The 27,124-nt window shown below is 43.9% G+C and overlaps 1 protein-coding gene across 1 annotated transcript in view; it reads right to left on the bottom strand.

Moving 5' to 3' along the window:
- GRM2 (glutamate metabotropic receptor 2) overlaps window positions 1–27,124 on the bottom strand; it is an 85,694-nt gene that overhangs the window by 39,552 nt on the left and 19,018 nt on the right. The gene's annotated exons all lie outside the window — the stretch shown is intronic.

Here is a 27,124-nt window from a genome sequence, read left to right as displayed (position 1 = left end):
GCACACACGCTATTTCTGGCGCTCTTCCAACCTAGAAGTCGGTCCCTGCAGTGAGAAAAAAATGGAGCCACGGAAAAAAAGCACGGAATCCCCACGCCGATCCACAGAATGGCCGTGGGCCGGTTCCAGGAAGCTCATTGGCCGGACCTGGCCCATGGGCCTTAGGTTGCCAACCTCTTGGGCAGAAGGAGAGGACCACAAAATGGTGCAGGCAATTCAAAGTGTTGGTGTTGACCTTTAAAGTCCTAAGTGGCCTTGGCCCAGTATACCTGAAGGAGTGTCTCTGCCCTCATCGTTCTACCTGGACACTGAGATCCTGCGTCGAGGGCCTTTTGGTGGTTCCCTCACTGTGAGAAGCCAAGTTACAGGGAACCAGGCAGAGGGCCTTCTCGGTAGTGGTGCCCACCCTGTGGAATGCCCTCCCATCAGATGTCAAAGAGATAAACAACTACCTGGCATTTAGAAGACATCTGAAGGCAGCCCTGTTTAGGGAAGTTTTTAATGTTTGATGTTTTATCGTGTTTTTAATATTCTGTTGGGAGTGCCAGAGTGACCTATTATCAGTGGGGGGAAAGGCACCTACATTAGCCACCAAAGCACTTTCACACAGAGAGATGCTCTCAGCACCTCTTCTCCATTCTGTCCTCCAGCAGATTGTGGACATGTTTAAGGGGATGTGTTCAGTACAGAAGAGGCAGAGCTTCTGCAAACAGGAGCTGAGCAGCAGCAAGAGCAAACTGTCTCTCAAATATTGTGGATTTTTAAGGAGATATTTACTGAGACCGTCTGCAGGCACTGTCATGGGAGTTATTAGCAGGCCAGCTGGGCGGCATGTTGGTGACCCCTGGCATCTGCACAGAATTGCAAAGGAAAACTTCAATTCTAGATTTAATTATATTTTGGGGACTATTCTCTTTTTAATGGATGAAGGTGAATTCCTTCACTTGCTTCAAAATGTGGCAAGGTAACCCTGCTTTGTTTGGAAGTTGGAAGAAGGGATGATAGAAACATTTAAGGGATGGGGGGGGGGAAGAGGTTGAGCCACAGGGTCCTCATTTCCTGCTACATCAGAATGGTTGAAAATGTATGGCCAGTACCCCAAATTCTTTTCATCTTTGCCTCTCCTTTCTCTCTGCTGCTGACAGAATAATATTCCCTGTCCCATTTTTTAAACATTATATCCTCCTATTTCATTCCTCTAAGGAAATCTTTTACTCCCCATAAGAATATCAGAAAAACCCTGCTGGATCAGGCCAGTGCCCCTTCTAGTCCAGCATCCTGTCCCCACAGTTGCCAACCAAATGCCCCTGGGAGGCCTCTAAGATGACCCTGGGTGCAAGAGCAGCACTCCCCTCCTCTCCTGTGACTTCCAGCAGCTGGTATTGAGGGGCACAGGGGCTCCAACATGGCCCAAATAGTAAGTGCTTCAGAAAACAAGACTGCAGGCCAGTGACCTGCAAACCATGACCAGTTTCTCTGGTATTGTGTTCAAAGTAGCTAAGTGGTTAGCATTTTATGACATCTTGTAAGAATTAAATAGCACAACTCGACATAATACGCAATGTTCGTTTTTTAAAAACAAGAAGGGAAAATGTTTTATTTTGGGATGACTAAACATAGGCTGGACAACTGTTTTTTGGACGACTGGAATCTATGCAGGCAACTAAAAAAAATTCCCTTTTACCACTGATGAAGATATAAAACAAAGAGCCGGGGGGGGGGGGATAGGCCAGGTGACATCTCTAGCCCCTTGCCGTATGTCAAGTTTTGCTTTTTAAAGTCTGCAACCCTGCAGAGTACACCTTTGTTCCAGAATGTCCATTATTTCAGAAATCCACAGAACGAGTAGCGCAGCTTTGTACTGTTCTATATTTTAAGTCTGCAGATTTCTTCCCTGCGTCTCCCCTTCCCCATTTAACATGAAGAAACTTCTGGCATAGAACTCCCCAGGATTCCTTGTCACCATGGCAACCAGGAGATAGAGAGGCAGGGTGTGTACATGTGTGCAGGGCCAGATTTAACATTTAGCAGCTGTAGGTGCCTTCCTAGGGCAACGCTGTCCAGTGGGTAGTGTTTTCTCTGCAAAATTTGCAGGTAGCAAATACACTGTGCTGGAGAGAAGGGGGTGGGCATAGTGAGAAAGAAAGAAAGAAAGAAAGAAAGAAAGAAAGAAAGAAAGAAAGAATCACCCCACTCCTCTTGAATTATTCCATACTCTTTATGAGTGTCTGCTTGGAAAGTGTGCATGAAAAAGGGAAGCTGTGAAAGAGGTTGTCATTTTGACTTTCCGCCTACAATGCCCACTGTCAAAACATCTAAGTAGGGGCATGTGTGCATGTGTAAAACCTAGAATTCCTACAGGGAGAAGTCTGGCTGCCTTTTGGTCAAACCATCTCTTTTCTTTGTTCTTTGCACTATGAGCTGTGTCAAATGTGCCAATTTTATCTGGCATGAGTGCCTCATAACACCTCTTGGGGTTTGAACTCCTAGCCATTCTGAACCAAATTTCTCTTGCTTGCCAACACCATATATGCCTTGCCTGATGCTTTGCATGATTCTGTTGCTGGAGGAAATAAAGGTTGTTTGTTTTCTTTGGGTTTTTTTTTAAAGCTGGTTTAATTCACACCACGTCCTGCTCCCTCGGTCCATCACTCTCCCCTTGTGACCAAGTGTCTGGGATGAGGGCAGACTGACAAGAAGGAAACACTAGCCAGGATTTGACACTCAAAAAACATAGCTGCTTCCCTCCACTTCTCTCCTCACGTTTCTCTTCCCTTTTCTTCCCAAGCATAGTGCAAAATTTGAGGCTCAGAACACAGCATGTTTAAAATGGGGGATGGGGGGACAAATTCCTAGGCAGAAACAGCAAGGGATAAACTGAAGTTATAATGATGACATACTCAGAAGTAAGGGTGTGGATTTCAAAGGATAGTTGTACAGTATTTTGGTCTGCGTATTGTGTCAGGAAGTGCAAATTAGGTAGTAAAGGGACCCCTGACCATTTGGTCCAGTCGTGGCCGACTCTGGGGTTGCGGCGCTCATCTCTCTTAATTGGCCAAGGGAGCCAGCGTACAGCTTCCAGGTCATGTGGCCAGCATGACTAAGCCGCTTCTGGTGAACCAGAGCAGCGTGCGGAAATGCTGTTTGCCTTCCCGCCAGAGCGGTACCTATTTATCTACTTGCACTTTGATGTGCTTTCGAATTGCTAGGTTGGCAGGAGCTGGGACCGAGCAACGGGAGCTCACCCCATCGCGGGGATTTGAACCGCCGACCTTCTGATCGGCAAGTCCTAGGCTCTGTGGTTTAACCCACAGCGCCACCCACGTCCCTTAAATTAGGTAGTGGACCAAACCAAATTAAAACAAATTGAAATTAAATTAAAATCTGAAACGAACCAACATTCATAAAAATCTGAAACGAACCAACCATACAAGAAAGAAGATTCCACCTAAACATTAGGAAGAACTTCCTGACAGTAAGAGCTGTTCGACAGTGGAATTTGCTGCCAAGGAGTGTGGTGGAGTCTCCTTCTTTGGAGGTCTTTAAGCAGAGGCTTGACAACCATAAGTCAGGAGTGCTCTGATGGTGTTTCCTGCTTGGCAGGGGGCTGGACTCGATGGCCCTTGTGGTCTCTTCCAACTCTATGATTCTGTGTTATTCTATGTTCTATGTTCTCTCCCATCCCCATCCTGAAGAGAGTGTCAACTTTAGCCTGTTCTTGCAAACCCTGATGGAACAAAAGACACTTGGCAACACTGAGAGCTCACCCCATGATTTCTAGGCACAGGTCTGAAAGGTTTCTCTTTTGTCCTGCCGCTTTCCCTGGGAAAACCCACAGTCTACTGCTTCTAATCAAATTAGAAACCGGGACGGCTTCTGTAAATCTGGGACTGTCCCTGGAAAATAGAGACACAGTTGAAGGGTCTGGATCTGTGCCTAGTAAGCATGGGGCACTAGTAAGCATGGGGCAAAAGTTAAAAGTGCATGAGCCCTAATAGTTGGCCATGTAACAGTGATATTGAAGTCATGCTATAGCTACAAGGCATCATAAAGTCTTGTGCCTTAAGTCCAATGGTTTTCGACAGGGGTTATAAAGCTGCCTGAGATCAGCCACTGCTATTAGCCTGCTTATAGCACTTTAAACTTATTATCACGTTTTGTCTTGTGGTACAAATGTGTTTATCATAATTGCAGTTGATTAAACATTTACAGCAGAAACTCACAGGGGGCCAGAACAGGTTCCTGGATTCTGTGTGGAAGAACTGAACAAATAAAGTTCCAATCCCAAGATGTACGAGGACCAAAGAAGCATTTCAAATATTTCCTTTCCTGTTGTTCAGGGAGGTTGGTTTCAGCCTTTGAGCTCACTACATGAGTTGTAAATAGCGTGGAATGTTTCTGTATGTTTTCATTGTTGCTTTAATCATTAGTCAATCAGACTCTCAGATATTCAAAAGCCAATTCTGCTCCAGTTAGTTTTACAATGCTGTCACCCCAACAATTATTTTTAAACAGATAATAACATGTTCAGAAGTTGTGGATAAGAGCTGGTAGAAAGCGCCTTTGAAAAATAGGCATTGTTTAGTGAAATGATCCTCAAAGCATGATGTAGGCTTCCCTAATTCAACTGGATAAACAATTATGCTAAATACCCTCTTGGCTCCCTAGCAAGGCAAGGATTGTGATAGATTGTACAGGCCACATCTAGTTCTCTCTGTGTATATGGCTGTGTATGAAAAGGGCCATTAGGAACCCACTTGTGAAATTGATCTGAGAATGCCTATGACCGTTGTTTAATACCATCAAAGACTAAGGGCCATTGAGTTGTCTAATACCATCAAAGACTTAGGGCCATTTAGTTGTTTATTACTATCAAAGACTTATGACCATTTAGTTGTTTAATACCATCAAAGACTTAGGATAACACATGCTGTATATGAGAATAATTATGGGTCTAAGAGAGGTGCTCAAAAAAATGGCTGTGCAGAGTTTGATGTATTTTAATTCATTTTGTGGTGTCCTTTTCAGTGGGCACTTGATCTTTGTGTTGTTTATGACATCTCTTTCATAATATACAAAGCCCAGAAATTATTGAGTCCCAGTCAAATGGTGGACTTTCTAGTTACATAATTACTTTAAAGTTTCCAAGTAATTGCCCTAAAAAGAAACAACCAAAAGCCAAAATGGGGCTGAAGAACATACTTAAAATCCACAGTCTATAATCTAGGGAGATGTTGTGCTTCCTCATCCCGTATATATGTGTGGTGTGGACTAAGTCAACCGTGATTGCTTCCCATATTCCCGAGCTGTACCATAGCACTGAAAGTAAGGCTCCATGGCTGAGTCCTGCCTCAGATTGAGCCTTGAGACTATGCCATCAAAATGGCATTATGGACATTTTCGCCTCACAAAAAATTAAATAAGGAAGATATGCAAATTTAGGGAAATTGATTATTCATAATCGTGTCAGACCTATAGCGGTTGAAAACCCCCAAATTTGCCCTTCATATCCCTGTACTAAACTTTAAATGCCATGATTTTTATTTATTTATTTATTTTTTAAATGCAAACACAAGACATTTACCCTCAGGCTAAAGCTAAAAAGCTCTGAAGCACCTGTTTAACAAGGACACGCCAGGTGTGTGCTGGAAAGTTTAAATAACTGTTGTCACCCTCTTCTCAAAGCACTAGTTGATAGCCTGCAATTAAAAATGTCAATTTATATGTTACAAGCATAGTAGAACAATTCCCAGCTTGAACCAAATCAGTGTTAATGTTTCCACAATTACAGTTTCCAACTACTGGAAAGTAAAATTGCACTGTGTAAAAATAACATGGTCCAACCTACCATGTAAGTAACCATCTACTTGTGTGTCTATTTGCCTGATTTGTGATAATAGCAAAGGAAAGGTTGTTTGTGTTCCGGAAGAGACATTTCTTAAACTCTCTCTCTCTCTCTCTCTCTCTCTCTCTCTCTCTCTCTCTCTCTGGGTGTGGGTGGGTGTGTAGGGAAGAGGTCAAATTGAACAAAGCTGGACTTGGAAGGCCAGATTCCTTGCCAAGCAGACGTCAAAAAGCCAGCCATGCTATAATTGTTTTTCCATTGAAAAATGTCAATTTCACACAAATTCAAACCATGAATTTCACTTCAGATATTAGCATAAAAAGATGGGAAATTGTTCCTGCGGTTCTGGGGGTATATCTATTTTTAAACCTTCAGCATGAGGAAGGACCATAGCTCAGTGGTAGAAGACCTGCTTTGCATACAGAAGCTTTTGGATTCGATCCCCAGCATTCCCAGGTGAGGCTGGCAATGGCCTCTCTCAGAAACCCTGGAGAGCCATGGCCAGTCAGTGTAGACAGTACTGAACTGCATGGACCAATGTTCTAACTTGACATAAGGCAAGTCATGTTCCATACCTCCCAAGTACCCCAGAAAAATTGGTCATCCAATATTTTCATGTGAGATCATAGCGGCCATTTTGGATGTAGTGATCTTACACTGTGCTCTCATGCCATGATCTTGTGTGGCACGCAAAAACACACACATTTTGGGGCACCGCATAAGCTCTCATCCTGATAAAGTGCTTTTTGGGTTGAGAGTGCAACCTGTTCTAAATCTTCAGTGTTGTCTGAGCCATCAAAAGCATTGTTTCCCAGACAGGCCCGACCTATCAAGACCTATTCCCTATCAAGACCTATTCCCAGACAGGCCCGACCTATTTTGCTGTCTATTAAACAAACACAAGATACAGGTCTAAAGCCTTCCTATGTTTCCCCAAGACGTGTTTTGGGGAATCATTCCAGGAAGAGAGCCAGAAAGGTAATGTGGGAAGCAAAGAGTCCACTGAAGAACTCAGCAAAGAGGGAAAATGAAGAGCAAGTAGTTGTAGGGAAAGAGGAGGAGGAGGCAAAAGAGAGAAGAATTCTTTGCCAGCCTCTTGGCTGCCCTCCATGGTGTTGCATCCACAGATTTCCCTACACTGCTTGGTTCTGAACCAAGACTGACAAGCTTATCAGGCCTTGTCACATGGCATCTTTCACTTTCCTAATGCCTCACCAAGGCATCATGGACAGATTGGCTCCCTCCCACCTGCTGCCAGTTTGCCTTTCAAAGCATTGACTGATCCTGCCGCTGGAGAAATGAGAGGCTGGGGTGGGTGGGAAGCCTGACTATTGAAAATGATGTTTCCTTGGACCTTCTCAGATTTCACTCTGTGTGGGGGACCAAGCGGTGGGCCTAAAACTGATTACATGGGAGGCGGTGCCAATTCTAGCTTGAAATGGCAACTGCTCTATCACTGTATACCAGGAAGGATTTGTTTTTCTCGTTTTTCCTTTCATCTCTCTCTCTGCCCATTCCTCTTTGCTCGCTGAGGTCAATCTTCACAACGAAACTTTTTGCAAAAGCTTCAGAACTGAGATTGTTATTTGGCAAAGTGCCATTGTGCCCGGTGGCCCTGCAGGTTTCAAAGTGAGAAGTGGCCCTGCAGCTAGCAGTTGCTGAAGCTTGGTGCCTGTTGCAATTGTTTTGTTCTTTCCTGGATGGATTGAGGGCGCAAAGGTGTTGCGGGGCTCTTGAGCTTTTTTATTTACTAAACTACATGCGCAATGAGCAGTGGATTAATTCTTTTCTTTGGGAAAGATGCAGGGATGAGAAACAGAGAGATTGGATGCAGCACACATTTAAAGGTGAGTCTACCCAGTTTGCAATATGCAAATCGAAGCACAGCTATCCTACCAAATTTGCATAAAGTGTGCATTAAAATGCATATATTTGTGAAAATAACTTAAATGTAATACAGTGGTACCTCGGGTTACAGACGCTTCAGGTTACAGACTCCGCTAACCCAGAAATAGTACCTCTGGTTAAGAACTTTGCTTCAGGATGAAATCGTGCTCCGGCGGTGCGGTGGCAGCAGGAGGCCTCATTAGCTAAAGTGGTACCTCAGGTTAAGAACAGTTTCAGGTTAAGAACGGACCTCTGGAATGAATTAAGTTCTTAACCCGAGGTACCACTCTATATTAGGGGAAATACAAATATGCTTTGGAAAATATATAAAGCAAAGTTGCCTTTAAAAAATGTGCATATTGAGAGATATTCACAGGGAAATGTTGAATTTTCATGGGAACCTTTTTTTTGGGGGGGGGGATGCAAACCGATGTGGAAATGTGGAGAACTTAATTTAAAAATTAGAAACTGAGAGAAACCTGAATTGACATATCCACCCATCCCTGGAAAAGTGTCAGTTTTTCTTGAGCGCTGTGGTTTCAGGTACTTTGGGAACTGCTGGGGCTTCAGATTACCTGCTTTTTCACCAACTCCCTAAGGTAAGGCAGTTGTCAGCAGAAAGTGGTCTCATAAGAGGGGTCCTCATCGCAATAGTTTTATTTATTTACAAAACATGTAAGTTGCATTGCAGCTGAAGCTTTCAGTATGGTGGAAATACAACAACAAGGCACCATCATTATCTCCCCCTATAAGCAGGAATAAAATTATAAAAATGCCAAAAGCTATACAAAGCCATGCCCTAGGACAGCTCAAAAGGGCTAATTCCCCCAAAGCACTGCAGAAAAGAATTATTTTCACCAGACCACAGTGTCATTATGGGTATAGGGCGGTACAGAAATAAAATATAAACAAACAAACAAACAACCTGCAGAAAAGCTCCAGAGCAATGAGGGAGATGGCCCTGTTGCAAACCAGTCTGGCTGTATTGATTTAGGTACTTATGACCCACTTTTCAAAGGGGAAAAACCTTTACAGAGTGGCTTATCATATGGCTATACATACAATTTTAAATCAATAAAAATATCAATTAGCAAGCCAAACAATCCCTATTCTCTTCCAGTTCTATGGCTAAGATTCGAGTAGATGAACAAATATGCCAGAGAAGTTTAGGAGATAGAGGGAGGGTCCTGGTTCAAAAAGAAAAGAAAAGAACTTGACAAAAAACATCTTTCATATAAAATGTAACCTGAAGCATAGCTGATCATAAACTTAAGGATTTTTCACATGAGTAGAAGTATGTCTTGTTGCAAGGAAAAAATAGCTACAGTATGAAAGGAGAATTCCTGGATCCAAGTTTGGGGCAAGTACTCTTTGGTGAGAGAACCCCAGCAGAGATTTAAAATCGCAACACATGCAGCAAAGTGAAGTGTGGAAATATCGGCTGTAAGACCTTTAGAATATGTCCTTGTGAGTTCCTTCTAAAGTCCCCCTCTTCCCCTAGCATAGAAAAAGACTAAACGTTTGGTAAGTTAAAAATAGTTTACTTACAAACTCTCCAAAGGTCAGGTTCATGTGTTTTTCCATACATCAGTCAGAAAACACAGATAGCACAGAAGCTGCAACTCAGCTTAGTTACAGTGGTGAAAGTTCTGGTATAAGAACACACAAATGGCTTGTAAGAGCCATGTGGTCTGAGCTGCAGCAACCAACTCAAAACCTCGTCACATTCTGAGCTTCTTGGGTAGAGTGACGGAACAAAACCTTGATTACCTAGACCCTCCCAAAGTGATCTAAGCCTAGCAGGGCAGCTTACTCTGTGGTATTAACCCTTTCATGCATTAATTAGACTTAAGTATATTGGTTATAGGGACACGGGTTCGAAAGCACTTCAAAGTGCAAGTAGATAAATAGGTACCGCTCCGGTGGGAAGGTAAACGGCATTTCCGTGTGCTGCTCTGGTTCACCAGAAGCAGCTTCGTCATGCTGGCCACATGACCTGGAAGCTGTATGCCGGCTCCCTCAGCCAATAAAGTGAGATGAGCGCCGCAACCCCAGAGTCGGCCACGACTGGACCTAATGGTCAGGGGTCCCTTTACCTTTACCTATATTGGTTATATGAATCTGTTTATTCCACGCCTCTGAGATAGCCAAGACCTAAAAAATGTTCAGGACTTTTTAAGGGCAATGCCCTTAAAGGTATCTTGAATGGGGCTCAGAAACATTGTTCAGCATTTATTTTTCTGCTAATAGCTGATGAGGGTACATTCAGAGGCATTTTGTCTTCACACATCATATAAACAAGAGAAATAACTAGCATTAAGCCTCCATGCAAGTAGTTGCATACACTGATCAGGCATGTATGTCTTTCACTGTGTCCATTATACCATGGCTACCTTATGTGCAAGGATACTGCAGCTGCACACGAGCATACACAGTAATAATATGTAATAATTTAAATGCCCATCTATTTTCTACCTTATTTTCTCTAGCAGTGCTGCACGCACCGCCTCTCTCAGTTGATCTCTCTCATGCTGGCCTTAAGTAGTTAGTTTTCTCCAGGTGTCTTAGTTTTGATTTATATTTTCTTTTTCTTACTGTTATTGTCTTTATTGCTGAAAGCCATTGCCCTCTAGGAGGTGAAATAATATTTAAAATCAATGATAAATAAATGAGCATATGAAGTGGCACTCCACATTTGAGAAAACTATTCTTTTTCACATTTGAAATCTCTATAATATAACAGAAGCTGTAATTCTAAGATTACATGCGCCAACTTCTGTTCATGAAAGGAGATTTTTGCTTCCTCTTCTCTGGCCTGCAGCCTGTCCTGCACCCCTTCCAGAACCTACTCTAGAGGGTCTCCCTATCCTGTTGCAGCATATTTTAAGGGGGTGAAGTGGAAGGATGCAATGGGAGGAGAGGAAGAAGCAGCCGTGTTGCATAAGCGGAAGTCTGTTCTCCGTGCACAAGGGCAGAACTGGATTCAGCCATATGTGAAGATGATATAAAAGTAGATTCCACCCTATACGGAGGTGATTCAGAGTCCACTCCTCTTGGGGAGGCAATGTGAGTCTTTCCTTTGCGGAGCTGGTATTATAGTCAAGGTCTAGGTAGTGCTGGAGGTTTTCATTCAAACTATTTTATGTGATTGCATTTATTTCTAGGCAAGTGACCCATTCTGAGCTCATAAGTAAAAGAAAAAGAAAAAAAGCCTGACATAATGGAATAATAGGTTTGACTCATTTTTTGCACATTAAAAAAAAATAGTGGATTCATTGCTTACAAAGAGTAAGTAATGCCTCACATAGCATGGGTTTGTATGTGTGTGTTTACCCACCCATGTGTTAGATAGGTATGCAGGAAGAGTTGTGCCTCTAGACTTCTGTGCCTCTGTTTGTCATCTCATGGCCTTGCCTGAACAAGATGCGTAGGCTTGCGCACTTCTTACTGCCTATGAGATCAAACTGTTTTGTCTCTTTGTTGCTAATGGGATCAGTCGAAGAAAATGATATAATAATTGTTTAATTCTATAATTAAATCCCCATTAAGAGGAAAGCACTTCTGTTTATAGTGCTGGCATGATTACAATAATGATCAGCATCAATTTGCCTGACCCTTTGGCAGGAATAAGAACAAAGAAGCGGCCGGGCCTGGAGGAACGCAAAGGAGGCTCAATGGGGAGGGAGGGACGCTTAGAGCAGGGGACACGTTTGCTTGCTTCTCCCTTCTCACAGTGTCTTCTAGTCAATTTCACACCAAGGCACCATGTAGTAGCGCTTGGGTGACGTGGTCAATGAATAAAGTGTAGCTCCCCCAGCTTGCAAAATGAGATGGAATGGAATTCAGGCTCAGTGGCTTCTGCTTGGAGCAGATCTGAAAACTGAAAATGCACAGCAAGATCACCAGGCTGCTTGGCAAAGCATAATGTACATCTCTGGGTTTGACAGGCAGCGTGTCAGGTGCTGAGAATAGAAGGCCCAATCTGGTAGCTTCTCTTGGAGGCAGAAGAAGCAGATGTTGCTCCAACAGCAAGTCACGCTGCAGGAGAGCATGGGAAGCTGAGTCATGCCAATGGCCCACCATCCATCTAGCCTGACTGACAGAAATTTCCCAGCTTCTCAGCCGGGGATCTTCCCCCAGCTTTGCTGCTGCCTGAGATGATTCTATCTGGAAATGCTAGGGATTCAACCAAGAACCTAATGCTGGTAAGGTATGCACTTTGTCACTCAGATTTTTTTTTTAAAATGTATTTATTATTAAAGATTTCTTGGTTTACAAAAGTACAGTGGTACCTCTGGTTGCAAACGGGATCCATTCCGGAGGCCCGTTCGCAACATGAAAAGAGCGCAACCCACAGCGGCGCTTCTGTGCGTGTGCAGGTTGCGATTCACCTCTTCTGCACATGCACGTGACGTCATTTTGCACTTCTGCGCATGCGCGAGCGGCAAAACCTGGAAGTAACCCTTTCCGGTACTTCCGGGTCGCCACGGGACGTAACCTGAAAGAACGTCACATGAAGCAGACGTAACATGAGGTATGACTGTATGTGCAACGTCTCTTTTTTCAAGTTACATTTTCTACAGGTCAATTTCATTTGTTGAGACATTAGTGTTACATTAGGAAGAAAGCGGGGGGAAGAGGTGGAGGGGGCCATGGTGGGTGGGGGTGGGGGTGGGTGGCGATGTTTCTATTTTACTTAATGTATGTGTGGGGTTTTTGTGTCAGTGTCGTTTGTGCAGGTTCTCTTTGCTATTCACTTGTCTCCCTTTGGTGGTGAGAGAAGTTGGGGTTGCCCTAGGGTGTGGTTGCTTGGCTGTGGTGGACGTTGTCTCAGTTTTAAGCCCAAAGATGGCTACATGACATCATACTGGTGAGATGTGTGTGTCGATGCTGATATGAACAGAGACTTCATGCAGCTGAATTGCAAGGTGAGACCATTTGTAGTGGGAGCAAGATGAAGGCAAAATTCAGAATAGCTCACATATGATCTACTGTCCATGCCTTCCAACACTTCTCTGATGAAAATAGGGACGTCTTATTCTATTATTATTACTGTTATTACTGCTATTATTTTACTACTTATCTCCCCACTCATCTGACTGGGTTGGCCAAGCCACTCTGGGCAGCTTCCAACATAACATAATAAAACATTAAACATAAAAAACGTTACTGCACACAACGGCCCGCAAACGAAGAAATGTATCACCCCACCCCACACATACATGTACAGCATGGGGCGGGAAAACAGCCTTTTCTGCAATTGCATTGTGTGTAAGCAGATTAAAAACAACAACACCAAATGACTATAACATGTGGTCATAACAAATTGGCTGAGAAAAATCTGGGAGATAGCATTAATGACAAAACAAACATACAAAGAGAAAGCTTTAAATAATAACCAACAGGACAAATTCATTGGGAGAGGGGCTTTTTCCTTCCAACTTTGGAATGATAATAAAACCAGATAATATTTCTCCATATACCTCTTTCTCCTTAATATAGCAGTTTATTCTTATGCAGATTTCTTCCCTCCATTTCCTTCAGTTTTCTCAACCCTCCTGTTTTCTCTTCCTGTTTTTCTTTTTCCACATTTTATTCCTCTTTTATATTTCTATTATATAAGCAAATTATAAATATACAATGATGAAACAAATCATGTCACCTGAATTTACTATTATGCAGAAAGCAAAGGTTGCTTCTGAGCAACTTTTTGTGAAGGGGAGGAATTTAAAACAATATCAAAGCCCAAGTATTTGGGAAGATCTGGGGTGGCTCTTTTGTGGCCTTGTCTAGTGGGACTCCTACGAAGCAAAGCATCAAGCCTCTTAAAACCTTTATCCCAGTTGCTATCAATGTTGGATCCACATTGATTTTATGTATGCTGTCATTGTTCTAAACTGGTTGTTTATTTATAACCGTTTTAAAAAAAAATTATATACAGCGTGCAATTGGTTTAACTGTTTTCATATATATTATTATATTGCAAGGTTGTTTTGGGATGCTTGATGAGAAGGGATTCATAAATGAAATAACATCAACAAAGGTAAAGGACCCCTGAATGATTAAGTCCAGTCAAAGGCAACTATGGAGTGCGATGCTCATCTCGCTTCAGGCCAAGGGACCCGGCATTTGTTCACAGACAACTTTCTGGGTCACGTGGCCATCATGACTAAACTGCTTCTGCCGCAGCAGTGACTATTTATAAACTTGCACTGGCATGCTTCCGAACTGCTAAGTTGGCAGGAGCTGGGACAGAGCAACAAGAGCTCACCCCCATCCTGCAGACTCGAACAGCCAACCTTCCGATCAGCAAGCTCAAGAGGCTCAGTGGTTTAGACCACAGCGCCACCCGCGTCCCTAACAACAACTTTCTAAAAGCACCAATGAGAAAGGAGCCCTCAGGGTCATTTCACAGCAACAGGGAGCCACATCCCATTCTGTCTCTTTGGCAATTGCGACTATAGACACATGTTTTCCATATTCACACATTACATTTTTAGTCGTACACTTTAAGATTATAATGGATGAAGCATCCCACAAACAATGCAATTTCTGGGCAGAATGCAAATACAGAGTGCCAATGCCAAGTAAATCACCGTGAGCTCTTTTACATGAGACAAGTTATGCATTCTACTCCCAGTTAATTAATTCTTTGTTTCAAACATAATTATTTCAGAATAACAAAAGTATGAGGACTCTGGTGGGGTGCTTTTTTTTTTAACCGTCTTTTTTTCCATAGCTAATAAAGCATTATTTTGTTCCTTGCCATTTCTTTCTCCTCCACCAGTCCCACGGGGATCCCCAGATTATGTATTGATTCCTTTTAAAAAATTTAAACACAATTTTCTCCCAAATTAAATGATATCAAATTATACATACTGCACACTGTCTCTGTACAAATGACTGTGGGGGCTGGGGAATCAAAGCCTTTTGCAACATAACTCCGGTTCTCTTTTTTTGTAATAAAAGTCTCCGTAGAGATTAATTGTCTCTTCCAGACAAAGGAAATGTTTTGTTGTTCATTTAAAGACGCCTTTGAAACAAAGTAAAGATTTCCTTTCAAAAAGCTGTGTTGTTTTTCTGTCTCCCTATAGAATAAACGCAATGGATTTTTTCCCAAGCTCGCATTATCACATGTAGGGTTTCTAGTCCTTATTAGCATAAGCAGTAAAGACAGACAGCTGCAGGAAATGGGGATGAAAAGAAGAGAGATTCCACTCTGTCCCTTTGAACAATGCGTGCACAAAAACTCATCTTTGAGCAAGGCTGAGTTTACCTTCCTCAGATATAACTGGTGTTGACCCCTGTATAATTAACATAAGGACTGCCTGGCCAGAATCAACCTCTCCTTCTTTTGGATCTCATAAGAAGAATGGCCTCCCTTTATTGTTAGGAAACTCTAGGCAGAATCCACCAGGGAAAGGGATTCTCTTGTCCAAGCCCAACTTGGACAGCTTTTACCTTGCTCCCATGCCTTTCAATGGGACTTGCACAGGAGAACGGTGTGTTGTTCCCTGGGACAGAATTGGCCCTTTATCTAGCAGTTCATGCAATGCAATCCAAAAAAGGGCTCACAATCAGTTCTGGAAGGTGATATGAAAACAAATCTGTTTCCCAGTCATTTGAATATCTTGCTAGAAACATGACCTACTGCTTGGGTGGTAAGATCCTCAGATAAATGTATTTCCCTCTAAGGTAGGGGTGGGCGGGGAATCTTATCCAGTCCAAAGATTACATTCTCTTCTGGACAACCTTCATAGGAGTGGGGATGGCACAGATCAGTGGTGAGAAGGGACAAGAGATGAACATGGGTGGGACAATGACCATAAATTTATCTATGTGCATTACTCTAGCTTCTAGGCACACTTGCACACTCCTCTATTCTGGCAAACAAGAGGCTTTACTTGAGCTCCCAGGTGCAAAGTGTGTGGCGGAGGGGTCAGAGGCCGCTGAATGATGTCACAATGGGAGGCACCAGACCTGATTGCTGTCTCTTTAAATTCCTTGCACTCTGCCTCGGGGAGTAGTAAAGGCTGAGTTAAAGACAACATAGGGAGCCAGTGTGGTGTAGCAGTTTGAGTGGTGGACTACAGTCGGGGAGACCCGTATTCAAATGTGCTCTCAGCTGTGAATGAGCACTGACCTACCTCACAAGGTTGCTGCTAAGGATAAAAAGTGAGGGAGGACAAGAATCATGCATGCCATTTACAGCTTTTTGAAGAAACGGTTGGATATTATTGTCAGGAGCCAGAGTCAGGGGCAGGTCAGCAATAAAACACCCGGTGTCCGTGAAGTTAACTCTTTATTCAAAGGAACAAAAACAGCGCAGGCCTAGTGATCACAGCAGCTCTTCCCAGTAGGTCTTGCCCCAATGAGGTAGTTGTGAGAACTGAAGGCCCCACCTTTCCACCGTTCTCTAAGGCTCCTCCCCCAGTTCCTCCACCAGCAGCCTAAGGTTTTGCCTTCTTGTCCCTCGTTGCACAGCCCTTTTCATGCTCTGGGAGACCAGGGGTGTGTGGAGCTGGTCGCAGCAGGAGGGGGAGACCTCTTGGATTCTTCAGCGGCCTGTCTCAACTCTGCCTCTTGGTCACCCTCCTCTCCAGCCTCTGCTTCAGCCTCAGAGTCTGAACTGCTGCCTGACACTGCCTCTTCCTGCTCACTAAACCCGTTACCTCTTCAGCTTCCAATATCTCCTCTTCCCAGTCTCCTGCTCCTTCTCCCTCGGACCACTCGTTGTCGTCCCACCACCAAACCCCTGGCTCTGAGCCTTCTTCCCCTGGTGGTTCCCTTGGGGTTTCCCCAGCTGGTGCCTCCCACCGCTCCTCTGCATCCAGCCAGTCTGTGACAGATAGAATCATAATCCCTCAATAGAAAAGGAAATAAGGTATGCCATCCTGTTGCTGATGGAAGTGAATAAAGAAGGACAGATTGCCTGGGGTGGGGTGAGGTGTGCGAGGGAAGCTCTCCAACTGGGCGTGATGGAAGCCTGTGACACTACAGCAGGTGAGTCACAGAGACAGTTAATGAAAGCAATAGCCTTGTCAGCCTTGCAGGCTTTGGGGCTTTAAGTTACAAGAAAGAGCCGATCTTCACTTTCAAGTCATGGGACTTGCTGACATCAGTCTCTGAATCTTACTGGATTTCTGCAACTTCTATTATTACCTATGAAAAATACGAATGTACCAAGAAGTGGATAAGAGACAAGGCGATGAAAACTCCTATACAAAGGAATCCTGACCTCTCTTCTCTGTGGCAAAGTTACCTAATTACAAACCCCCCCATGTGCTTCTATGACTGTCACAATGTCATGGTGAAGAGTTTTTGTTCAACTTGCTGCTCTTGGCCTAGTTTACATTATTTTGCTGTTGTGTACAACATATAGATGGGCTTCTTCTCCTTGCCTCCCTGCAGCATGTTGCATTTGGTTGCCAGATCAACATTTTCCAAATAAAAGGGACATTGTGGCACTGTTCAGTACTTGTTCTCCAGAGGCTGTAAGCTGCTCTGGGAACTTTCTTAGCTGGAGTGGTGTAAATAGTAAATAAACAAATCACAAAACACTGTATAAACCAGGCCCAACATGCAGCCTGAGAGCCATACACAGCCCATGAGGCCTTTTTGGGTGGCCCTTGGCAACATTTGATGCCCCCCCAGCCTTCAAGCTGCCTTCCCAAAGCCGGGGGGAGGGGAGTGAGGCGCTGGACTTTGGGAAGGAGGTGTGAGGGCTCTGGGACCCTGTCAGAGCCTCAAGCCTCCTTCCCAAAGTCTGATGCCTTGTTTAGCCAACGTTGGGAAGGTAGCTGAGGCCTGGGGGAAGGCATCAAAATTTGGCCTTGCTGCCCTCCACCCTGTGACAAGGCAGTGTGCAGCCTGCGAATTCTGTGTTGAAGTACTCTTGTGGCCCACTTGGTATGAAAAGTTGAACCGTCTTGATATAAACATTCAGTGCAACGGTTGCATCTTTTCAATCCCCTTTAACTTATGACTGTGTTGGCACCATCCACCCTAAGGCGGTAAGAATGAGTCACATACATGTTCATTTTAGTGGTTCTAACATGTCTTCACACCGTTTCTCTCTCGAAGAAGAAGAAGAAGAAAGAAGCCCACTCTAGATACTGGAGCAGGAAAGATGCTTGGAGAGCCTTCCTGCCAATCACATTTCAAGGGTAATCACATTTATCTGAGCAAAAGCTTCTTCTTTGATAAGATGTCTGCCTTCATCTCTACAGAGAACTTAATCAAGAGATGCTGCACCCAAGACAGCAGAGATGCAACGGAAGCTACAAGGAACAGGGGAAAGGATAACAACACCACAGAATGTCAATACCTGGAAGAGAAATAGATGAGGGGGAGGGGTGAGAAGTGACAGGCGCCATCAATTAGTAGTTTTAATTGTTTCCCCTCAAGGGAGCCAAAGCCTACACCATACATCCAGCAGTTATTAGTGTTTTAAATGCTGTCTGGAAGGCTGCCAACAGCAGGAATTGGCCACAATTATCTAATAATGCAACAAGCTTATGAAGGCTGGAACTATCCTGAGGGGGGTATAATTTTGGTAGAGATAATCAGGAGAATCCTCCATATGTATTTCATTAGGGCATGTACGAATGAGCTTGTTGTGTGTGTGTGTGTGTGTGTGTGTGTGTGTATAAAATGAGATCAACTTCATTTATAGTGTTGTGCTCCTTCTAGACCTGATCATGCGTCAGTAGCATGAGAGAAGGACGGAAGGAATGGGGGAAAGCTGTGCTTCTGGAGGAGGAACAGCTTTGCCTTGGGATAAAAGCCCATTTGCTGTTTGGTTTGTTATTAGGAGGAGGAGGAGGAGAACGCAGGAGTGTGTGTTTCAGTGCTGGATAGGGGATTGCATAGCCTTCAAATAAAAATGACATGAAAATGTTCAGTAAATGGCAGCATATACACACAAACACAAAGAGAGCGAGAGAGAGCTTTGAAAATAATACTCGGATTTGTGCAAGCATGACTGGCAGGGAAACTGCATTTCTTGTCATGAGAGATGCCACAGGCAGGTACCCATGACAGCTGCACAAGCACATTGCACACAGGATATTAATAATAATAAAAGGTAATGCTATCAAGGTGTGTACGGGGGTGGATGGGTGCATACACATGTACATGCAAGAAGGAAGTGTTTAACCAGCAACACTGGACTGCAACTTCCAAGAGCAGGGTTCCCTGTTTCAGCAAACACACAACTTTAGGTACATGCTATGATCATACAAAGTTGTGGCTAGCACTGGCGCTTTCTAGATATCCCTGATGAAACGCCATTGCTCTTACTGCATACCCTCCAACATGGCAAGGTAAAAAACTGGGATGCAATCTTCCGGAGCAGTACTCCTGCACAAATCACATGACCCATGCGAGATCGCAGCCCTGGAAAAAAGCACTTTTGGGGGGCTAGATTGCAGTGCATAATATGGTTGGCGTGCTCTTGCACACAAAAATGAGATGTCCTGGTTTTACGGGGACAGTTGAGGGGTATGTTACTGCATGGGAGAACACAATGGACGCCCACACAAACTAGCCACATCTGTCTGTGCTTCGGCTCCCGTGCCTGTGATGTTTGCAACTGGATTCGTTACTGTGTGGATTGCGAAAGGAGACATTTACATCTCCTCAAAGTGGTTCAAATAAGAACCACCAAAGGCAGATTGTCCTGAACAAGGCACAGGAATCATGCCACCCTGCGGGCCTCATCGCAGTCACCAATTACCTCTTGGGGGAGTCCCTTCTAAACACAGGTGAAATTCCCTTGCAGTCCCTGGCAGAGAACAATTCCCACCCAGCACTCACAGCCAGAGAAAGATTTTGGGTTACAAATTCACTGAATAATTCTCAGTAATGAATAAATGCAACGAAGTGCTGATTTGCTCACGGGGATTCCTGAAGCGGAAAAAGAGGCTAAACTCACCCCATGCATTATTCATCATGCCTCTCTTACAGCAGCAAGCACCTCTTCCTTTCTCTGCCTTTCTCTCCCTTTTGCCAAATGCCGCCTAGAGTTGTTCACACTACAGCAGCCCACCCTGGCCGGTACAGCAGTCTGGAAGTTGGGAGTCTGCTAAACAAGGTTGATTTGGTCCCTTAATTCCTGTGTTAGACAATAAGGCTGGGCTGAAATGGGGAGGTGCAAAGCGGGTTCAAGCATTTACTTGCTGGCACTGAGGGCAGGAAGCACTCTGAATTGACTTTGCCATTTCATATAGCTCAGGGGTAGGCAACCTAAGGCCCAGGGGCCGGATGTGGCCCAATTGCCTTCTCAATCCGGCTCGCGGATGGTCCGGGAATCAGCGTGTTTTTACATGAGTTAAATGTATCTTTTTATTTAAAATGCATCTCTGGGTTATTTGTGGGGCTTGCCTGGTGTTTTTACATGAGTAGAAAGTGTGCTTCTATTTAAAATGCATCTCTGGGTTATTTGTGGGGCATAGGAATTCCTTCGTTTCCCCCCCAAAATATAGTCCGGCCCACCACAAGGTCTGAGCCGGTGTGGTATAGTGGTTAAGAGCGATAGTCTTGTAATCTGGTGAACCGGGTTCACGTCTCCGCTCCTCCACATGCAGCTACTGGGTGACCTTGGGCTAGTCACACTTCTCTAAAGTCTCTCAGCCCCACTCACCTCACAGAGTGTTTGTTGTGGGGTAGGAAGGGAAAGGAGAATGTTAGCCACTTCGGGTGGTGATAAAGTGGGATATCAAATCCAAACTCTTCTTCTTCTTCTTCTGAGGGATGGTGGACCGGCCCACAGCTGAAAAAGGTTGCTGACCCCTGATCTAGCTACATCTGACTGGTTACATGGCATCATGACATAATCATATGGGCTATTTCACCTCATTAACAAGAAAAAAAATAAAGGGTAGGTAAGGTAGACACATACCATGTCAGAGTATTTCCAGAAAAGGTCTGTGGATCTGCTTCCTACAAGTCCCTCTCCTAGCAGGGGATATATCTTGATTGCACATGAATGAAGGGAAATGCTGTGACTATTATTTCTGCCTTGATCTTTTGTGAGTTTGGCAGAGAATTTCCAAAAAGAAAACTCTGTATCTGTCTGGATATGACTCCACATCCTTGTCCAAACACGCAATATATTCTTCCAAATCTCAGACATAACAGAATTTGATTCGCAATAGTGTGGTGTAATGAACTCTCACATGAGCAGAGATTATTACTTCATAATTTCAGGAATGGGCCATACATATGTTGTAGAATCATAGAATCATAGAATCATAGAGTTGGAAGAGACCACAAGGGCCATCGAGTCCAATCCCCTGCCAAGCAGGAAACACCATCAGAGCACTCCTGACATATGGTTGTCAAGCCTCTGCTTAAAGACCTCCAAAGAAGGAGACTCCACCACACTCCTTGGCAGCAAATTCCACTGTCGAACAGCTCCTACTGTCAGAAAGTTCTTCCTAATGTTTAGGTGGAATCTTCTTTCTTGTAGTTTGGATCCATTGCTCCGTGTCCGCTTCTCTGGAGCAGCAGAAAACAACCTTTCTCCCTCCTCTATGTGACATCCTTTTATATATTTGAACATGGCTATCATATCACCCCTTAACCTCCTCTTCTCCAGGCTAAACATGCCCAGCTCCCTTAGCCGTTCCTCATAAGGCATCGTTTCCAGGCCTTTGACCATTTGGGTTGCCCTCCTCTGGACACGTTCCAGTTTGTCAGTGTCCTTCCTGAACTGTGGTGCCCAGAACTGGACACAGTACTCCAGGTGAGGTCTGACCAGAGCAGAATACAGTGGCACTATTACTTCCCTTGATCTAGATGCTATACTCCTATTGATGCAGCCCAGAATTGCATTGGCTTTTTTAGCTGCCGCGTCACACTGTTGGCTCATGTCAAGTTTGTGGTCAACCAAGACTCCTAGATCCTTTTCACATGTACTGCTCTCAAGCCAGGTGTCACCCATTTTGTATTTGTGCCTCTCATTTTTTTTGCCCAAGTGCAGTACTTTACATTTCTCCCTGTTAAAATTCATCTTGTTTGTTTTGGCCCAGTTCTCTAATCTGTCAAGGTCGTTTTGAAGTGTGATCCTGTCCTCTGGGGTGTTAGCCACCCCTCCCAGTTTGGTGTCATCTGCAAATTTGATCAGGATGCCCTTGAGTCCATCATCCAAGTCGTTGATAAAGATGTTGAATAAGACTGGGCCCAAGACAGAACCCTGTGGCACCCCACTAGTCACTCTTCTCCAGGATGATGAGGAACCATTGATGAGCACCCTTTGGGTTCGGTCAGTCAGCCAGTTACAAATCCACTGAGTGGTAGCATAGTCAAGACCGCATTTTACCAGCTTCTTTACAAGAATATCATGGGGCACCTTGTCAAATGCCTTGCTGAAATCAAGGTAGGCTACATCCACTGTGTTCCCTTCATCTACCAGGCTTGTAATTCTGTCAAAAAACGAGATCAGGTTAGTCTGACATGACTTATTTTTCAGAAATCCATGCTGACTATTGGTGATCACAGCATTCCTTTCTAGGTGCTCACAGACTGTTTGCTTAATGATCTGCTCCAGAATCTTCCCTGGTATTGATGTCAGACTGACTGGGCGGTAATTATTTGGGTCCTCTCTTTCCCCCTTTTTGAAAATAGGGACAACATTTGCCCTCCTCCAGTCTTCCGGGACTTCGTCTGTTCTCCAGGAATTCTCAAAGATGACTGCCAGTGGTTCTGAGATCACATCTGCCAGTTCTTTTAATACTCTTGGATGCAGTTCATCTGGCCCTGGAGACTTGAATACATCTAAACTAGCCAAGTATTATTGTACTATCTCCTTAGTTATTCTGGGCTGTGTTTCCTCTGCTGAATCATTTGCTCCAAATTCTTCAGGTCGGGCATTGTTTTCTTTATCGGAGAAGACTGAGGCAAAGAAGGCATTGAGGAGTTCAGCCCTTTCTGTGTCCCCTGTTTGCATTTCACCATCTTCTCCTCTGAGTGACCCCACTGTTTCTTTGTTCTTCCTTTTGCTACGAACATACCCATAAAAGCCTTTTTTGTTGCTTTTAACCTCTCTAGCAAGCCTGAGTTCATTCTGTGCTTTAGCGTTTCTGACTTTGTGTCTACACGTGCTGGCTATTTGTTTGAATTCCTCTTTGGTGGTTTCCCCCCTTTTCCATTTTTTGTACACATCCTTTTTTAATCTTAACTCAGTTAAAAGTTCTTTAGATAGCCACCCTGGCTTCTTTAGGCACCTTCCATGTTTCCGTCTCATTGGTATTGCCTGAAGTTGTGCTTTTACTATCTCCCTCTTAACAAACTCCCAGCCATCATGAACTCCCTTTCCTTTTAGTATTACTGTCCATGGGATCTCACCCAGCACTTCCCTAAGTTTTATGAAGTCGGCTTTCTTAAAGTCAAGAAATTGAGTCCTAGTATGCTTGGCTGCTCCTTTCCGCTGTATAGTAAACTTCAGAAGAGCATGATCACTCGCGCCTAATGATCCTTCCACTTCTACCCCACTAACCAGGTCATCAACATTGGTTAGGACCAGATCTAAAATGGCTGTTCCTCTTGTTGCTTCTCCCACTTTCTGGACAATGAAGTTGTCTGCAAGGCCAGTGAGGAATCTGTTTGACCTTATGCTCTTGGCTGAGTTTGACATCCAACAAATATCCGGGTAATTGAAGTCCCCCATTACTACTATCTCCCTTCCTTTTGCATGCTTGGCCATCTGTTCCAGGAAGGCATCATCTATGTCCTCCGTTTGGCTTGGGGATCTATAGTAAACTCCCACAATGAGGCCACTGTTATTCTTCTCTCCCTTAATTTTGACCCAAATGCTCTCACTTTGGCTTTGAGGTTCTAAATCTTGGGTCTCTTCACAGGTATACACATCCCTGACATATAACGCCACTCCTCCTCCTTTCTTGTCTGGTCTGTTTCTCTGAAATAGATTGTATCCCCCCATTATTACATTCCAATCGTGGGACTTATCCCACCAGGTTTCAGTGATGCCTATTATGTCATATTTAGTTTGCTGTACCAAGAGCTCAAGCTCATCTTGTTTATTTCCCATGCTTTGCGCATTAGTGTACAGACATTGAAGTCCATTAATCATTCCCCCGTGTCTCTTATTTAAGGATTTTTTCCTCCCACCACTAGGTCTGCGTGCTGTTTGCTCCATTTGGTCTATGATATTTGGATGATCATCTTCATCAATTGATAGACTCCTACCTTCAGGAGCACTGTCTCCCTCCCCCACATGAGTCAGTTTAAAGCCCTCCTGATGAGGTTTCTGAGATTTTTGGCAAAAACATTTATCCCAACCGTTGTGAGGTGCAGCCCATCGCTTGCCAGAAGTCCATCTTCAAGAAACTGCAGTCCGTGATCTAAGAATCCAAACCGTTCCTGTTTACACCATTTGTGAAGCCAGCTGTTCACTTCCACTATTTTTCCCTCTCTCCCTGGGCCACGTCATTCAACTGGGAGGACAGATGATGTCCTCTGATGTGCTCTGGCTCAAATGGAACAATCTTTTTTTCCTTTTCCTTTTTTTTCTTTTTGTCTGGTGGTTGGAATACTTTCTCCTTTTAATTTAGAGGGGGAAATGCTTTTGGATTATGAATAGTTAAGTGTCCCTCACATTTTAAAAGTTGGTGTGTGTTTTTGGCAATGGCTGTGTAGGTTTAAATGATATCTGGGTTTTTAAATGTATGCTTTAAAAAGTTCTATTTTGATGAAAACAGCAAGATTAAAACTTGCAGCCCTACAAAGCCAAAAGGTTACCAGCCTCCCTGAAGCAGCTGCTTGCTCATTGGAAATGCTAATATACAACCTCATACACTCCAAGTGTTCCAATTTTCTAGGGACAGTGCTGGAATTACAGAAACCATCCCTGTTTCGGATTTGATCCTGGAGTGTCCCGCTTTTCTTTTTTCCTCCCCTGCATGACTTGGAGAACAAAAGCAGAGTTCTGTTTCTACTGAAAATAAAATACCTGCGCCAAATGAAGGAAACAGTGAAGCTGGCATACAAAGCCCTTGCTATAATGTTGAAAGGAAAGGTCACCTATCCGCTTTAAATTCTTTAATTGCAGTGCTTTTGCAGCTGGCCATTTTTTAAAAAAGAAACACATGGAGTGTTTACTCCTTTATTGTAAATGAAGCCTGACACTGTCTACTCAGAAGTGAGCCCCACTGTATTCAACGGAGCTGACTCTCAGGTAACTGGGTCAAGACTGAACAGTCTCCCACTGCAATCTGAAGCATTTTTACCCAGAATTAAGTGCCACTGAGTTCAATAGGATTTACTGTCTGGTATGCTCCTGATCATTCTCACAGTTTCTTCCATCACTGTTGTCATCACCCTCCTCATTATACCCCACCTTTTCCCCCTGACAGAGACTCAAGGCAAACTTACAACTAAAATTTTATTTCATTCTATTTATCTGTTGAAGGTGTTGCACATGGTTGCTTCCTTCTCACATTTTTTCTTAACAACAACCCTGTGAGGTAGGTGAGGCAGAGAGGTTGCAATTGGCTCAAGGCAACAAATGCATACGCGTCTCTATTTTCATCGGAGAAACGTTGGAGGGTATGCAAACTTTTGCCGCAGTGCCAGATTCACAATCTTGGAAAGAGAGAAAAAAACCCACCCAAATCCTTTGGCTCTTTTGAGACTCACACAAGTGAAATGCAATAGTAAAATGCTGAGTTATTGAAGAATCCGTGGTGAAAATGTCATTTCACGTGTATGCAAAAATGTAAACAACTATGCCCAGAATATTGACTGCGCTGAACGATTCCTAGAGAGGTCCCTGTTCAGATGGGAGTGGAGCATCTGCCTTCTCGAAGATTCACACTTCCACATTTGTTGTGCTGCTTGTTGATATGCCCTCTCAATGGCAAACACCTGCCCTGTTTCACAACCCTTCCTCACGCGGCTCTCAGTTTATACAGATTGTCTTATGCTTCGTGTATGAATTATAAATGCATACAACTTGCAAACAGGCGGTTCCCTGGCTGTTGACAAACACTTCTCCGCTCATCCGACCTGAAGAATGAACTGTGTGAAGGAACACTAATTACATCCACTAATCTCTGTGTTTGTGTGTCATCAGTAGCAAGCCTTTTCAACTGCTTATTTTAAGGGGGTGTTATTACTTGTGTGTCTCACAGCAAATTCCAGAAGCTCCAGAAAACAAACAGCAGCAGCAACAGCAGCAACCAGATCTGTGCTCAGACTGAGGAATGGCAAAGAGAACCAAGTACTTCTCTTGATCTTTGGTTCCTGGTTTTCCGTGAATAAAAAGGCAAACTCTAAACGCACAGAATAAAATAGGAAAGTGGCAGTGCTGGATGTATTTGGAACACTGACAATCAAGCAACGCTGTTAGACATCCTCCACTTTGCACAATGTTGTTCACCAGGGAGGGACTAGCCTTTTCACACGTCACATAGCAGCAAATTTGAGTTTGCCACTGTGTTATTCAGCACTCAATCCTGGCTACCTGAAGTGTGTAATTGCATGATAGATGGGCTTGCAAATACATGCTTGTCATATTCAAAACCCTACGCTTTAGAAAAAGGTCATGTGTGCAACAAGAGGCCCCGAACAAAAGCAGCACTCAACTCCATGATGATGACTGCTTCCTCCAAGTTGTACTTTGGGTCCCAGCTTCAGAAAAAAATTACAAGAACCCTGACTCTCAGTTTCTAGTTTTCAATTGCTTATGAAATGTTCCCAACTTCAATATGCCTATGTTTTTGCTACTAATGGTTTTCTATAAGCATGAAGAGTCATTTCAGTGCTGGGTGGATGGTGCCCACCCACCAAGTTTAATTATCCAAATCACAGAATCATAAAGTTTGAAGAGTCATGCAGTCCAACCTCCCACAATGCAGGAATCTCAGCTAAAGCATCCATGACAGATGGCCATCCAACCGCTGCTTAAAAACCTCCAAGGAGGTAGTCCGTTCCACCGTTGAGCAGCTCTTACTGTCAAAAAGTTCTTCCTGATGTTTAGTTGGAATCACCTTTCTTGTAACTTGAATGCATTGGTTCAAGTCTTGCCCACTGGAGCAGGAAAATACAAGCTTGTTCCATCCTCCATGTGACAGCCCTTTAGATATTTGAAAATGGCTGTCGTATCTTCTCTCAGTCTCCTCTTATCAGGCTAAACATACGTACCCAGCTCCCTCAACTGTTCTCCATGAGGCCTGGTTTCCAGACCTTGATCATCTTGGTTGCCCTGCTCTGCACATGTTCTGGCTTGTCAATATCCTTGTGGCACCCAGGTGTGGTTTGACCAAGGCAGAATAGTGTGTTGCTTACTTCCCTTGATCTGGACACTCTGCTTGAATTAAGACAGCAAATGCAAAACCCTAGCCTGTAGATCTGTTTATAGATTTTATGGCT

The sequence above is a fragment of the Podarcis pityusensis genome (assembly GCF_964106645.2).
Source record: "Podarcis pityusensis genome assembly, chromosome: 2".
In the NCBI taxonomy this organism is placed as follows: domain Eukaryota; kingdom Metazoa; phylum Chordata; class Lepidosauria; order Squamata; family Lacertidae; genus Podarcis; species Podarcis pityusensis.
This window is presented reverse-complemented; position numbering and strand designations above follow the sequence as displayed.